The 14,655-nt window shown below is 61.7% G+C and overlaps 1 long non-coding RNA gene across 1 annotated transcript; it reads right to left on the bottom strand.

The window, feature by feature from the left end:
* Window positions 1-6,116: 6,116 nt before the first annotated feature.
* Window positions 6,117-14,179, bottom strand: LOC118499827. Its single transcript, XR_004902376.1, has 2 exons — window positions 13,952-14,179; window positions 6,117-6,878 (listed from the first exon to the last, which is right to left on the bottom strand). It is a non-coding gene; the product is annotated as an uncharacterized LOC118499827 (long non-coding RNA).
* Between the last annotated feature and the right edge of the window lie 476 nt (window positions 14,180-14,655).

Below are 14,655 nucleotides of genomic sequence, written 5' to 3'. Positions count from 1 at the left end.
CACACTAAACAAGACGACGGGGTAAAGCATACAGTAGGTGCCAAATAGATGCCGATGGTGTTAAGCTGCTCAACGCCTCCACTGGCTCGTGACCTAGTGCTGGAGTGTGGCCTGTGCTCTCTGGCTGCCCTGAGACCAGGCACCCGTGCCCCGGGGCTCACTGCTCCCACACCCGAGCACAGCCTTCGTGGAGTTGCTGGGGACACTCAGGGAACGCTCGTCTGTCCCACTGGGAGAACCCTTGGAGATCAGGGGAGCAAGCCTCCTTATTTCTACTGAGGCCCAGAGAGGTCTAGATCCCTGCCCAAGGTCACACGGCTAGTTCTGGAGCTGGGTCCCGAGCCTCAGCTCCCCATCCAGAGCCTTGTCTGACACAGAGGTCCCTGAGTCTCGGGGACTGGTCCTCCCTGACCCCTCCAATGTCTCTCATGCCCTCCCTGTCCCCGAGAGCTGCCTGGGATGCAGGTAACCCCACAGCCTGGTCTCTGGCTCCACTGTGAGACCTGCTCCCTGCAGACAGCAGGGCCCCACGGAGGCTCCTCCCCACTGCTCCCTTCCCCCTGTTCCCTCCCATAGGTGCCGTCAGCCGTCAGCCGGGGACTGTGAACCAGGCACCCACGGCCTGCAGGTGTAGACGCGTGGGAGAGTCTAGGGCCCCAGGGACTCTGGCTCCAGTCCCAGGCACCTCTCTGACCAGCTGGGGGATCTTGGGCAGATTCTCTCTCCCAGCCTCCCCCTCCCCCACTGCAGAAGGGGAGTAAGAATCCGTCTTCCACCGGGAGGAGCTGCAGCATGGAGAGCTGGGCCCCACTGGGCATCTGGACCAACGCCCCTTCCTCAAGGCCTGGCCACCCCTCCCCACCACGTCTCCACCCTTGCTTCCCATCAGTTCCTGGGGGTCCGGGTTCTAAACAGAGTCGGGGGATCCTGAGGCTCTGAGGGTGTGATGCACGGAGCCCAGAACCACGGGGTTCTGCAGAAATCCTTCCCACAAGGAGAAGGGGCCCGGGTGAGCAGACCAGGCCCCAGACCGGGGGGCTCACAGGCCTCACCCACAGCGCAAGTCCTGGTGGGAGGGCGCTGGGTGTGAGCAGCACAGCGTGGGTTTGCTGCACAGAGAGGTGTGTGCGTGATGCACTCACCTGGTGGGGGGGGGGCTGAGGACAGGGCGGGGGTGGCCCTGCAGCTGTCCCCCACCTTGGGAGAGCTCTGTAGACCAGGCCTGTCCCCGCCTGGAGCAAGCCCAGCACCCTGATGTGGGATATCGCCACAGCAGATTAGAGCTGAGAGCTCCAACCTGGGACCATCTGGCCACAGGCCTGCCACCCAGGCACAAAGGGGCCGTCGAAATTATAAATGACCACTGACAGAGTGACCCCCTCCAATCCTTCCCCGGGGTGAGATGCTTCCAGTTCAGACACCAGCCAGCTTTGGGCACGGATGGGGAGTCCAGGAGGAGCTGGTGCCTGTCCGGAGGGTTGTGTGCCAACGACAAACAAACCCACCACAAACGGGGCTCCGCCCACTGGAGGACACGCCTGGTTTTGTGTTGCAGGATCCGGAATGTCTGCCACGGGGCCCTTCCGGCTGGTGACCCTGTGGACACTGCCCGAGGTGTCCTCCGTTAGGAACTGCATGCTTCCCCGTCCCAAGCTCTCTTGAGCTCATGGGTCAGGCTCAGAAATAGCTTCAGGGGAGGGGCTGGCATCCAACTCCCAGGTCTAGGCAACCATGTCATCCTTCTCGCCCCTGAGACTCAGTGTCCCCAGACCTTGAGGAGAGGAGAGACCAGAGCCCAGGACCTGTTCCGGGTCAGGCACGGAGCCAGACGCTGCCAAGGGTGGGAGAGAACCTCTCTGAGCTCAGGTCCTGGCCCTCCTGTGCCCACCAGGCACTTCTCTCCGGGCCGCCTTTTCCAGCTGTGAGTTACACGGACAGACAAGGGTGATGGGGACCGCGTGGAGGGTCAGCATTGCAGGCAGGTGCTGCTGCAGCTCCGTCGCGCAGATGGCAGCAGACCCGAAGCCGCGGAGGTGTGCAGGGACCGACTGGCGCAGGGCCTTGCTGCCAGGAAGACGCCGGAGAGGGATTAGAACTCAGTTCAGTCTCTTTCCACACCCGCAGCTCCTAACCTCTCCAGCTCTGTGGGCCTGTAACGGATTGCCATCCCCCGCCCCCGACCCATTGACTAGCTGATTGACGGATGACCTGCCAGGGCCCAACCTCCGGCCCTCACTGCCCGCTCAAGAGCCTCCAAAATCCCAAATAGGGATGCCCCCCACCACAGCAGGGTAGGGGGTGGGGCCGGGGCGGGGCTGCGGCCGCCGAACCCCGCCCGCTGGAGCGGGCTGGTTAATCCGCAGCCCCCGCGGCTCCTCCGCTCGCCCGCCGGTTGCCGGGGAAACGACCTCTCCCCTTCCGGCCTTCAAAGGGGTCCCCCCTCCCTGCGTCGGCCCCACCGGGCCGCGCGACCTCCAGCTCCAGGATCGGCGGGCGGGAACCGGAGTCCCCGGATAAAAGAGAGCGGGAAGGGTGGAGGGTAGAGACATGGAGAGACACTCCCATATGGGGAGACAGCGAGGGGGAGAGACCGAGGGACGCCCGTAGTGGGGAAGCGATGCGGGCCGCAGAGAGGGGAGGCGGAGAGAGACGCGGGGACGCGAGAACACGCCTCGCCCCCACCCCGGCCTGGGCGCCGGAGACGCAGAGGGCGAGGCTGGAGGGGATGGGGGAGACCGCGGCATGGAGACGGGGGCCGCCGGAGGGGCCCCCCAAAGGGGAAAGGCAAGGGCCAGCAAGGGGGAGAGACTTGTGAAAATAAGTATTTATACATGGAGAGTTTCTAAATTCTTTTTGCATTTTCACAGTAAATTATTCATCTGTGTATCTCCCTCTCTCCTACCTGCTCAGGGAGCTGCGGGGCGGGGCTCCTTTCTGTGTCCCCCCTCCCCATCTTCCTCCCCCTCTCCCCCTCTCCCCCTCGCTCCCTCCTCCTCCTCTCCCTCCCTAATCCTCTCCTTCCTGCCCTTTTCTTCCCTCCCACTCCCTCTTCACGCCCCTCGGGTTCTATCCCACTAACCCCCTCTCCCCCTCCCCCTCTCTCCCCTACTTTCCTACTGTTCTTCCCCCCCACACCCCCAGGTTGGAGCTGGGCACCGAGGCCGCCGCCCGGAGGTGACCGGCTGCCACACTCTCGAATTTCCTCCCCGCCTTAAGGAAGAAGAATCGTCCAAGTCAGCGGGGCTGGGATGAAAAAAAACCCTCGTCGCTGGCAGTCTGGCACCCCCAACCGGGACCACGGAAATCTTCCTCCAGAGGACTGGGGGCACCGGAGTCGGGGGAAGGTGGCAGCCGCGTGAGGAGGGGACTGCGGTCTCAGGTGGGACCTCGACAGGACCCTCAGCTTGCTGAGCCTCAGTTTCCCTCTCCGTAGTTTGGGGCCGGGGCTAACTTCTTGTTCTCTACGGCCAACATGGGCGCAGAGGAGGAACAGGTCCGAGCCATAGAAGCATGATGTGCGTGCGTCCCTCACGTCAGCGAGGACGCAGCCCCAGCCACAGCGTGCTGGGTGGAGAGGCGACCCCGCTGCCAGTCTGTGGCCTGGAGCACCGGGCCTGCCTCAGTTTCCTCATCTGCAAACGGGCCCTCCCCCGGACCAAGGAGTAGGATTCTCCGCCCGGGAACCGCCACGTGTCTGTGTCTGAGTGGCATTTGTTCCCTGCTCCATGTCACCAGTGCCCTACCACCCCCTCCCGCCAGCCCCCACGGAGCCTCCAGGTCGCCCAGACCAAACAGCTGCAGGACAGGAGGCCGGAAGCTCCTCTCCCAGAGCGGGCTGGCAGGGGTCAGCACCGGAGAAGCCAGGGAGGCGCGGAACCCGAGCCTCCTCTGCCTCGGAGGCCAGCCTGGAAGTCACGAGCTGACTTCAGGGACCAGCACGCTTCCTGCCGCCGCGGCGCTGCAGGGGGAGGGTGGCCTCCACTCAGCTGGCTTCCCCTGCAGACTGGGCGCAGAGGCCTGGGTGTCGGGTCCTGGGTTTGAGCCCTGCCCCTTCCCCTTCTGGGGTGCGTGTTCCGAGGTTTCTTCAGCCTTGGAGGAGCCAGGGGCCTTGTTACTATTTACTCTGAGCAACCGGAAGTGCTGCGAGCGCTCCTAGGAGCTCCCAGGTGAGCGGAGGGAGCGAAGTGGGGCCTCACAGAGCCTTCGCCCTCCCCACACCCTCCCATCTAGGGTGCCGTGACGACGGCCCCATTTTACAGACGGAGGCACTTGGCCCAGGTCAGGTGGCTGGGCAGTGGTGGATGGGGGTTCTGGCTGGGTCTGGCTTTGGCAATACTGAGGGGTGCCCTCACCCAGCTCCCTGTCCTTCCTGCAGCGACACCTTGTCTGTGCCACCCGCTTGATGACCCTATAGACCCTTCAGACATGCCCAGATCCGATCTGAAGACATCTTTCTGTCTCTCCGTGCAAGCACAGTGAGAAATGTGCTGGGGAATGTCCCCTCTGGATATGTCCCCTCTACTGCCTGTGGTCAGTGTCACCCTTGCTGGCCTAAAACAGTGAGTCAGGCCTTTCGTAAACCCTAGGGGACAGTGGGGGGGTGGGGCAGAGAGGACGGTGGCTGGGCTCGGCCCTCACCCCTCACCCCTGCTTCCTTCCCTACCGATCACGTGGGGAGGCATTATTTGGAGAAGGAATGAGGCGCAAGGTTGAGAAGCGAAGATGGGAGTGAGCAACCAGTTGAAACCCCCTGTTGTAAAAATTCAGGAGCCGGTCGGGACAGACAACGGCGGCCTCCTGAAGGCCCCCCCGCTTACGTGACTGGGCTCTCCCCCGTTGCCACCCCCAGGGAAAACGACAAAAACAAAAGGTGAGGCAGGTCCCCTCCCCTCTCTGAGGAGTCTCCGGCCCGTAATGCTCCACAAGGACACCACACTCAGTCACCGAAATGGGCCCAGCGTGCGGGTGCCGCTGCACCCACGGTGTGGGTGAGGAAGCTGGGATCACCGGCCCAAGGCCACACGGCTAGTATGAGGCTCGCCCAGGACCCTCTGGGGTCTGTCTGCCACCGAACACCACCCCCCTCCACTGAGCAGCCTCCCCCAAAGAAACAGCAGTCACCTGCGGTGCCACTGGCCCTGGCCCTTGTCTTGCTCACAGTCCCTGTCAGGCCGCCCCCCCCAAGGAGGTCCTTTGGCCCTGGGGAGGATTCACAGATGCTCAGGGACAGGTCTGAGGCGGCCATGGCCCCAGGCAGAGCTGCCCCTGCTGTGGGCACTGCCATACCTGCCACGTACCCACCCTGAAGCCCTCGGCCTCTGCCACCCTGGTGGGAGTGACAGCTGTATTTGCCACTCCCAGAAGGATGTTGTCCCCAAAGCATCAGAGCCCTTGTGCCCACAAAAGGCCACACGGCAGCACTGCTAGGCCCCACACCCCCCTTTCCTTGCAGCTCCCCCTCTCTCTTGCGTCTGGTGTGGGACTGGGTTCTGGGACCGCCACCACCATGCTGTCCCCAGTCATGCTGCCTCTGGGAGAACTAGGCGCACCTGGGAGAACAAGGAGGTGCAGCCACTATGGAAACCCGAGGGGGTGTAGGAACCACCCGGGAGTGCTGCCTCCGGACAGGCCAAAGCCCTGGACCCGCCGAGTGCGTGAGCGAGCAAGCACCGAGGAGGCCGGGACGAGTTCCAGAAACGCGCGAGGGGAAGCTCGTGGGGGCACGTGAGCGCCTCTGAGAGTGAAGGGGGACCCCTGAGGTGTCTGGCCGGGAGCCAGGACTCAGCCCAGATCGGGACTGTGGTTCCGAAGGTGTTCGCTGGGCAGCGGTGGGCAGGCGGCTCCAGCTCCCTGGAGGTCAGCGTCGCTGTCGGTGAGACGGGTGGGTGGGCGGAGCAGCGGCATTAGAACTGGGACCGCAGAGCCAACGTGGAAGGGGGCCCCCCTTCCCGCTCCCCCCCTCAGTGTCCCATTTGGAAACTTGGACGGAGAAGTCACCTAGTTCCTGGAATTCAGAGGGCTCCGTGAGCAACTGTTCTTTAAAAAATATATTTTTTTCACTTTATTGATTTTAGAGAGAAAGAGGAAGGGACAGAGAAGGACAGAGAAATATCGACTTGTTGTTCCACTTACTTATTCATTCCTTAGTTGATTCATTGACGGGGCCCTGACCGGGGATCGAACCCACAGCCTTGTTGTATCAGGACGATGCTCTAACCGGCTGAGCTACCCGGCCAGGGCAGCAGCTATTCATTAAAGTTCCTTGTGGCCCCGGAGGCAGCCCCTGCTGCCGGAGGGCTGTCAGGCTGTTTGATGCGCCCACCCTTTGACCGAGCGATTCCATTTTTAGGAACTTACACGGCAGAAACGCGCACACGGGTGACAAGGGAAAAGGCACCAGGGATTCGGCGCACCACTGTTTATAACAGCAGAACTTTGGAAAGCGCCCAGACACCCAGTTGGGGGACTGATTCCATAAACGTGAAGGGGCTGCCCCCAGGCAGAGCAAGGGCCTGTGACAAATAACCTGCCGGCTCCTTCAAGGAGGAAAAAAAGAACAAGAAACGCTCATTTGCATTTTAAGAGGGTCACCTCCACTACACCTTGCTCTAAACCCGGCCCTGGTGGCCGGTGCCAGGAAGGGAGCTGGGGGTTGGGCAGGATGGGGACTGATTTCGGCTGTACACCCCTTTCTCTCCGGCTCCGTTCACCGTGCACGCGTGTTTCCTGGAAACAGCCGGCACTGGCCTGCACTCCACGAGCATGGTGAGTGGAAACTTCCAGAGCTTACCACCCACAGCCACTTCTCTCCTGTCTTCCCAGGACCGGCCACCCTGTGACCAGTGATGACCAGTGGCTCTTTTCTCTGCCTCCGGGCCCTGGAGATGGAGGCGCCACAAGGCAGAGATGGCCTGGATCCCCGAGGGTTCGCATGGCGGGCAGTTACCTTGCAGAATTACCTGGGCTCACGCAGACTTTGCTGGATGCAAAACAAACTGTTGCTGTGTTGAAACACTTCAATGTCGGGCTCATTTGTTACTGCAGCACAGCCTAGCCTTGCTAACTGATGCATTCTGGCTCAAGGGAGGCCTAGAGACCTTGGACAAGTCCCCTGACTCCTCCAGGCCTCAGTTTCCCCATGTGTACAATGGGGCAAGGGGTCTCTTCTCCTCTCAGGAGGGCCTGTGCTGCTCGTGTTCCCAAACCCCAAAGGCCCGAGGAACACCCATCAGCACTCAGGGTTGCAGGGTGCTGAGCGCTCCCACTGGCCGCCGGCCGGACAGCCTCAGGGGCATCATGGAATCCTCCCAGCGGCCGCAGCAGGGAGACACCATGACCATCCCCACTGCCCCATGGGGAAACTGAGGCTCAGAGAAGCGAGGTCACTTACCCAGGAGCACCTGTGACTCCTGTTGGCTCTGATGACAGCTGCCATCTGGTATTTTTCCTTATGTCTTACAAACGCAGTGTAAAAGAAAGCCCACTGTTCAAAACTTGAGATAATGTAGAAAAAATTTAAATTTACCATCGTAACCGTGTTGAAGAGTGCCATTCTGTGGCAATACATATGTCACAGGGGCAACCATCCGCACCCTCCCCGTCCAGGGCTCTGAACCCGCCAAATGACACCTCCCATCCCCCACCCCCACCGAGGCCGCGGCACACAGCCTTCTGCCGTCTCCGTGAAAGTGCCTGTCCTGGGGGCCCCACACGCGCACCCTCGTGCATAGTTGTCCTTGTGCGACGGGCTGGTGTCACGCAGCAGAGTGCCCTCGAGGCGCGCCCACACCGATGCGTGTGTCAGGATCCCCTTCCCCTTTAAGGATGAGATCCTGGATGCTGGTTTGTTCTGTGGACAGACCGCACTTGGTTTACCCGGTTACGTGTTGCTGGACACTGGGGTGTTTCCCCCTTCAGCTGTTGTGAATAATGCCGCCACGGCGGACACGCATGTATCCGAGACCCTGCTTCCGATTCCTCTGGGCTTATCCCCGGAAGGGCAGTGGCTGCCTCACCGGGTAATTCTGTTTTTAAGCCGTGAGGCACTGCCACGCTGTCTTCCATGGCATCCGCACTGTTTTCCCTCCCCACCTACGGTGCACACGCTCCCGCTTGCTCCGCCTCCCTGCCAACACTTGCTATTTGCCGCTTTTGGGTAGCAGCCACCCTAACGGGTGTTCTCGATCGGCATTTCCCTGATGATCCTCGAGGGGAAAAAGGGTCTTTAAAAGCCTCTGGTGAGTCCCTAGTGGTGCAGTCGCCTGTACTTGCTTCCGCAAGAGGAAGTGGGGACCAGGGGCCGTCCCACTGCTTCGGATGCTGTCGCTGCATGTCAGTCCTCGAGTCCCCAGCACGTGAGTGGGCTGTGCTCTGGGAGCTGCACTGCGACCTGTGTCCCAGTGACCCGGCGGGGCCCCCACTTCTCCAGAACTTCAGCCTCCGATGGTGTGACCTCTGCTTCCCCCACTGGGCCTGGCAGGAACTAAGCCGGGTCTTTCCAGTCCCGGCTGACCCCGTGACCCAGAGTCCCCACCCAGGCCTGGGACGCAAGAGCAGGGAGGAGGCCTCACTGCGGCAAGGCAGGACGGGGGTCACTGCCTGTCCTTGGCCTTCCACGTCCAGACAAGGGCAGCTTTGTGTGTGGGAGAAGAGCAGGGGCTTCGGAGACAGACAGATGGACACAGCCTGGTGCCATCTCTGCCGTTCCCCAGCTGCGTGACCTTGAGTGAGTCACTCTCCTTCCAAGCCCTCACTTCTCTTGCCTGTGAAATGGCTGAACTGGTGCCTGGCACATAGTAAACACTCACTAAAACACTTCCCTTTTTTTAAAGATTTTATTTATTTTCAGAGAGGGAAGGGAGGGAGAAAGAGAGAGACAGAGAGAAACATCAATGTGTGGTTGCTGGGGGCCGTGGCCTGCAACCCAGGCATGTGCGCTGACTGGGAATCGAACCTGCAATGCTTTGGTTCGCAGCCTGCGCTCAATCCACTAAGCTACGCCAGCCAGGGCTTAAAACACTTCTTATAATGGCCAACCTCATCATCATCTCCACTATCATCAACATCCTGACGTATGACCGGGTTACATCTGCGTCAAACAGTCCGTGGCTCCCCACGGCCGGCAGGAGAAAGTCCACCCCCACCTCTGGACGAGTGGGCGCTACCGGGCCTGGCCCCTGCCAGCACCTCCAAGCGCCTCCTCCCTTCGCTCATCACGTTCCAGTCACTGGGCCGCCTCCTGTCCCTCCAACGCCCAGCACGCCTTTGTGCCTCAGGCCCTTTGCCTGTGCTCTTTCTCCAGCCTGGAACATGTGCCCCCCACCCCCGCTCCTCCACCCCCATCCCTTCAACAGTGGATCCCTAAAGGGCTCTGGCTCGCCGCAGGCAGCGCCCCTGCGCAGAGGGCCCCATGGATCTGCGCGTGCGCCCCAGCACTTCTCGCGGGCGCCCGCAGCACCGAGTTGTGAAATCTCGGAGGGCCGGCAGCCTGCCCACGGGAGCCCTGGGGGGTCGGAACTGCTCCGCTCTGCGCCCCATTCCAGTGCAGGCACCCCGCTCCGCGTGGGCCCAGCTGCCCCCAAATATTAGCTACACCGAATCATTAATTTCCAGAATCCCCCCGATTGTGGAAACTCAGATTCTTTGCAACAAAAACAACCCATTGCCTGCATCACTGAACCCACTCGAACATTCGTGAGTGGAAGAGCCTTTGTCAGACTTTCCCACTCATTCAGTGAACACGTCTGACAGCACCCTCAGCCACATCCTCTGTGCTAATTGTTCGGCTCAGAAAAACACTCTCCCCGCGGTCAGAGCGGCTGCTCGCGCCCCTGCCGTGCCTCCCGGGGACACGTGCGGGGCTTGGGGCTGCTCTGCGGGTCAGCCCTTCCTTGCGTGGGGATACATGCCAACCGTGAGTAGTGGAGGGCCACGTAAGGAGGGGCATTTCCACCCCCATCCGCAAGGTCAGCATGAAGCCACGGCGGCCCGTTGGGTTAGGGCCTGACTCAGCCGGTCCACGCACGGCTGGGCCCAGGGAGTGAGGGCGCAGACCCCAGAGAGGCTTCGCAGGCGCCGATTCCTCCACCTTCTCACTTGTCCGTCTCAACAGGTACTTGCTGAGGGACTAGCGCGGCCTGTTTGGGGGAGGCCCCAGCGAGGAGCAGCTCCTGCGGCGGACGAAGGGCACTGAGGAAGAGCAAAGGCTCACACTCAGCAATTCCTTCTGCCCGCAGACCCAGGGCTCCACCCCATTCCCAGGCCCATCCCCCTTGGTCCTCTGGGCTTCCGGTAGACGGGTGGTGGGGCGGGATTTTCACCACGCTCCAGGGGGCCTTTCGGAGAGGGACAGTGCGGATGTCCACTCCAACGATTCTCAGGGAAAGCACCTTCTTGAGGTGGTGATGCAAACAGGCTACAGGGAAGGCCCGCGGGGAGCACGGTGGACGCTGCCACTGTGGCTGGGACCAGCCCAGGGAAGCGGACCCTCAGGGGAGGTGTGGAAGAAGGGTGGGACTGTCCCAAGATGTGGGTGAGCGGTGGGGGAACTTAGGACTTGGGGTCACCACCTGGTTGAGCCAGAGTGAGTGAGCCCCAGCTGCAGTGAGGACTCAGCCCTGGGAGAAGGCGCTGGCCGGAGGGTGGGGGCCCCAGGTGCCCTGAGACGGCGGAACCTTACTGAGCACCCCCATTTGCTGGATTCTCGGGGTTCATGGACACACAAGGAGCTGGACAGGCTGTGAAGCACCACAGGGCGAGGGAGGAGGTGGGCAGGGGCAGGGCGGAGGCGGGTGGTCGGTGGGGGGGGACTCCTGGAGTTGAGGGCAGGCAGTGAGGACGCCTGTGGGGAAACCCCAGGACAGAAGGTGCCTGGGACTCTAGGGCTGGTGAACGTGCAAGACACAAGTGTGGGCGTGGGAGAGGTAGGAGGGGTGGGAGCAAATTCGGAGGGGGCCTGAGGGCCAGTGTGAGTCACATGGCCCCTTCCAGGCCTCGGTGGGACTCAGGGTCTGGGAAGTGTCCATTTCGGGAGCCATCCCCGCTGCTGGGGGTATGTGTGTGTGTGGGGGGGGGGGGGGGGGCGTTCCCAGGTAGAGCAGTGGGCTTTGTGGAGCCGCCCGCTTTGCAGAGAGATGAGAGGAAGGTGGGGTCAAAGCCAAGGACTCTGATGCAAGGAGTGGGGGGTGGTCCCTGCTGCCATCTCCTGAGCAGGGAGGGAGGGGACACAGGATCCCAGAGGTTCCGCCCAAACATGTGGCAGAGCCTCACTCTTCACGTCAAGGTCCGCCCACCTGCCCCACACAGGCACACGCACCTCGCTCACTCTCGTGTGCCTCCGGCAGTCACACAGGCCCACGCATCCTCATGGGTACACACCCTCGGTCTCACACCTACACCTTCACTCTCACACACGCTCTGGTGCACAGGCACACGCTACACCCCCCACCCCGCATCTCCCCCGTGTGGGGCTGGTCTCCGTGGGCCCATGACCCCCCCGGAGATGCTTCCCACTGGCCAGGGGTCAGGAGGGCCATTTCAGGAGAGACAGCAGCCCCCGAGTCTGCCCCCAGGGGAGCTCGAGTCAGACATAAAGGACCTCCCCTTCGCCTGGAAGACGGGGGTGACGGGAGCCATTTCCCCATCCAGCGGGACAGCATTGTAAGTGACTCGCCATATGCAACTCTGGATCGTCACGCCCACGCACGCACGCACACACGCACGGAGAGCTTCCTGAGAACGCTATGTGTGCCCCTGGGTTCCTGCCTGGAAACCCCAGGCCTACCCATCAGGCAGCAGGCTGCACCCATCCCCAGCAATCCATCCTCACCTATGCGGAGTTTTCGGGGTGCCTCAGCCTTTGGGGGTCCTCATCTCCTCCCTCCTTACAGCTGCCTGATGGGTAAACGGAACAACAGAGACTTGCGCTGGAAAGGGGGCAGATCTCGGTGGGGTTGGGGAGGAGGACAGAGAGGCCGCGAGCGGTCCTGGAGAAGGGAAGCCTGACTCTCAGGGACATGGGGACCCACAGACTGGGACAAGGGTTCTCAGGTGCTGTCACAGTGACACGCGCATGTGCATGCTGCACACGTGTACACAAACACACGCCACCCCTCCGACACACCAGCACAGGGACACCCGGGCATGCGCGCATGCGCACATGCAGGACCCGGGGTCTCCAGCCCGCCTGAGCGGTCTGCATCCGCACCGCCCTGCCTCTAGGCCGGAGCCTCCTCTGTGGAATGTTCCCTCTTCACGTGTCCCCCAGCTGCCGTGTCGCCCAAAATCCTGAAAGACTGGGAGAAATTCCTTTAGAACTCACACCTCGAATTTTAGGCTTACACTATATTTTGAGAATTTGGGACTGGGTCCTCAGGCTCAATCTGATGCGGGCTTGGGTCACCACAGGTCGGGGCAGGTAGGATCCTGGGGGTGGGGAGGATGGGGGTCCGCCCCCACGCAGCCCCCTATAGCCGGGAGCAAATTCCACCGAGCAAGAGAGGGCTGAGGGCTGTGGGGGCCAAGGTGAGGGCTCTGGGAGTCCCAAGTAGCCCCGCCCACCCCCTGCAACCCTCCCTGCGGGACTTTCCTCCTGGGAGCCTCGGTTTCCCCCGGACAGTAGGGAGATGCATCTCCTCGGGCTCAGGGAGAAGGGAGGACAGCACACCTATGAAGTTATCAGCCGCGGAAGCCCAAGAGAAGGAAGAGGGGGTGGGATGGACACCTGGCAGACAGTGGCCTCCCCAGCGAGCCCGGCTGAAACCCAGCGGCGGTTTCCTTGTCTCTGCGGCCGCGGCGGCCGAGCTTCCGGTAGGACGGCGCCTGCTTATCAGGAGGGCAGAGCCGCCGTTGCCCCCCACCCCCAGAAGGTGATTGTGGGGGGCTCCAGCTTCCCCTCCGGCCTCAGCCTGACTCCCACAGAGAAAAACACAGAGGGTCCTCTCCTCCTGGTTCAGGTTTCTACAAAGCCCGCGCCCCCCCCCCCCGCCCCCCGCCAAACCCACAAACAATTTTGCATATATTTAAATTTCCTCTGCTGTTTTCAGTCATGAGGCCCCCTTCCCTCCCCCCCAAAAAGAGAGAAAGAAATTACAAAAGCCCGTCATTTGTCTCCGTCCCCGCACCCCATCTATCAGGCCGCCGAGCCCGTCGCCTCGAATGAGGCTCGCGCCCGGACCGCCGCTTTAATGGGGCGCCGCGTGCGGCTGTGCGTGCGGCTGGCGAGGCGGGGAGCAGCCGGCCGGCATTTGCATACATATTAAACGGAGCAGTAAAAAATGCAGACATGCAAACCATTTGGACGGGCTCCTCGGCGCAGAGCCGGCCAGGAAATCAATCTTCTGGTTTCTTAAAGGAAACCTGCTCGGGAGGAGGTGGCGAAGCCGAGCAGCCCGCAGGCCCTGGGAGGGGGCTCAGCCATCATCTGTCCATCTGTCCAACGGAGCCAGACCAGCTGTGGGGGTCCTCCCCAGCCACAGACAGGAAGCCAGGGGACAGGAAGCCATCACCCTGAGTGTGGGTCCCGGCTCAGCGGGCTGTGCGCCCTAAGGGGGAGGCCGGGCCCCTCTGAGCTCCTCTCACCTCCCTTTGCTAGTGATAACTTAGCATCCCCAGGGGGTCCTGGAGATTCTCCCCTCACTTCATGGCTCTGCAGTTTAAGCCAGTAGCCCAAGGGGACCCAACTCCTCTCTCTACACAGAGCCTGGATCCTGTACCAGGTGCAGAGGACACTGGCCAAGTCACGGGCTCTGATGGCAAGCGTCCTGAGCTCAAAGTCAGACTCTGCTCTGTACAAGCTGTGTGACCTTGGGCAAGTGCATCAACCTCTCTGTTTCCTGAAAAAAACACGGATACTTCCCTCTTAGGCATGTTGGATGAAAGTAGGTCAGTCACTGCCTGGCACACAGTGAAGACACAAACAATGGCAGAGCAGACTGTGGGAGAGAAAACTCACAGCTACTGGTGTGCTTTTCCGGTTAAAATCCCTCTCTTAGGGCAAGCCACTCCTCCACAAGCCTCCTTACCTGTAAAGGGGATGCAGATTGTCACAGGACTGTCTAGCTCACAGGGGTCACCTACACCACCCTCCAGGGATGTGGGGTCCTGGGACCTCCAAGGCTGCTTCCACCAGATGTGGCCCAGGTGGCACCTCTGAGCTGCCCAGCCCGTCCCCCCGGGGCTTAGGCAGCATCACAAAGGTGATGGACCCAGAGGTCCCTTAGGCACAAAGGTGAGGGACCCAGAGTCTCAGCAGAGCCAGACAGGTGCTGCCTGCTCCACCCACCCTCTCTGAGTCCCACTTTCCAGATGAGGAAACTGAGGCCCAGAAAGAGGTGCCACGCCCACAGAGCCTGAGGGCGGTGGAGCAGGGCTTCCAATGGGGTCTGAGTGACGGAGCAGCCACCTCCCCAGAGGCCTCTGGGAGATTCTGTCGGCGGCAGACGGAGCTCATTCTGCCGTGCGCTGCTCCCCCAGGCACGTGCGAGAAAGAAACCGGGTCGGTACCTGAGCTCAACTGGACACTCACGCCCGCGCAGGTCCTTCCCTGTTGAGAACCAATGAGGCTTGGCCTTCAGCCACTTACTCTGCACTCCTAGAGGCCAGGGATGGAGGTGCCCAGTGTGACGGGGGCAGCTAGGTAGTGGGCCGTGCTGGGGA

The sequence above is a fragment of the Phyllostomus discolor genome, chromosome 3 (genome assembly GCF_004126475.2).
Source record: "Phyllostomus discolor isolate MPI-MPIP mPhyDis1 chromosome 3, mPhyDis1.pri.v3, whole genome shotgun sequence".
NCBI lineage: Eukaryota > Metazoa > Chordata > Mammalia > Chiroptera > Phyllostomidae > Phyllostomus > Phyllostomus discolor.
This window is presented reverse-complemented; position numbering and strand designations above follow the sequence as displayed.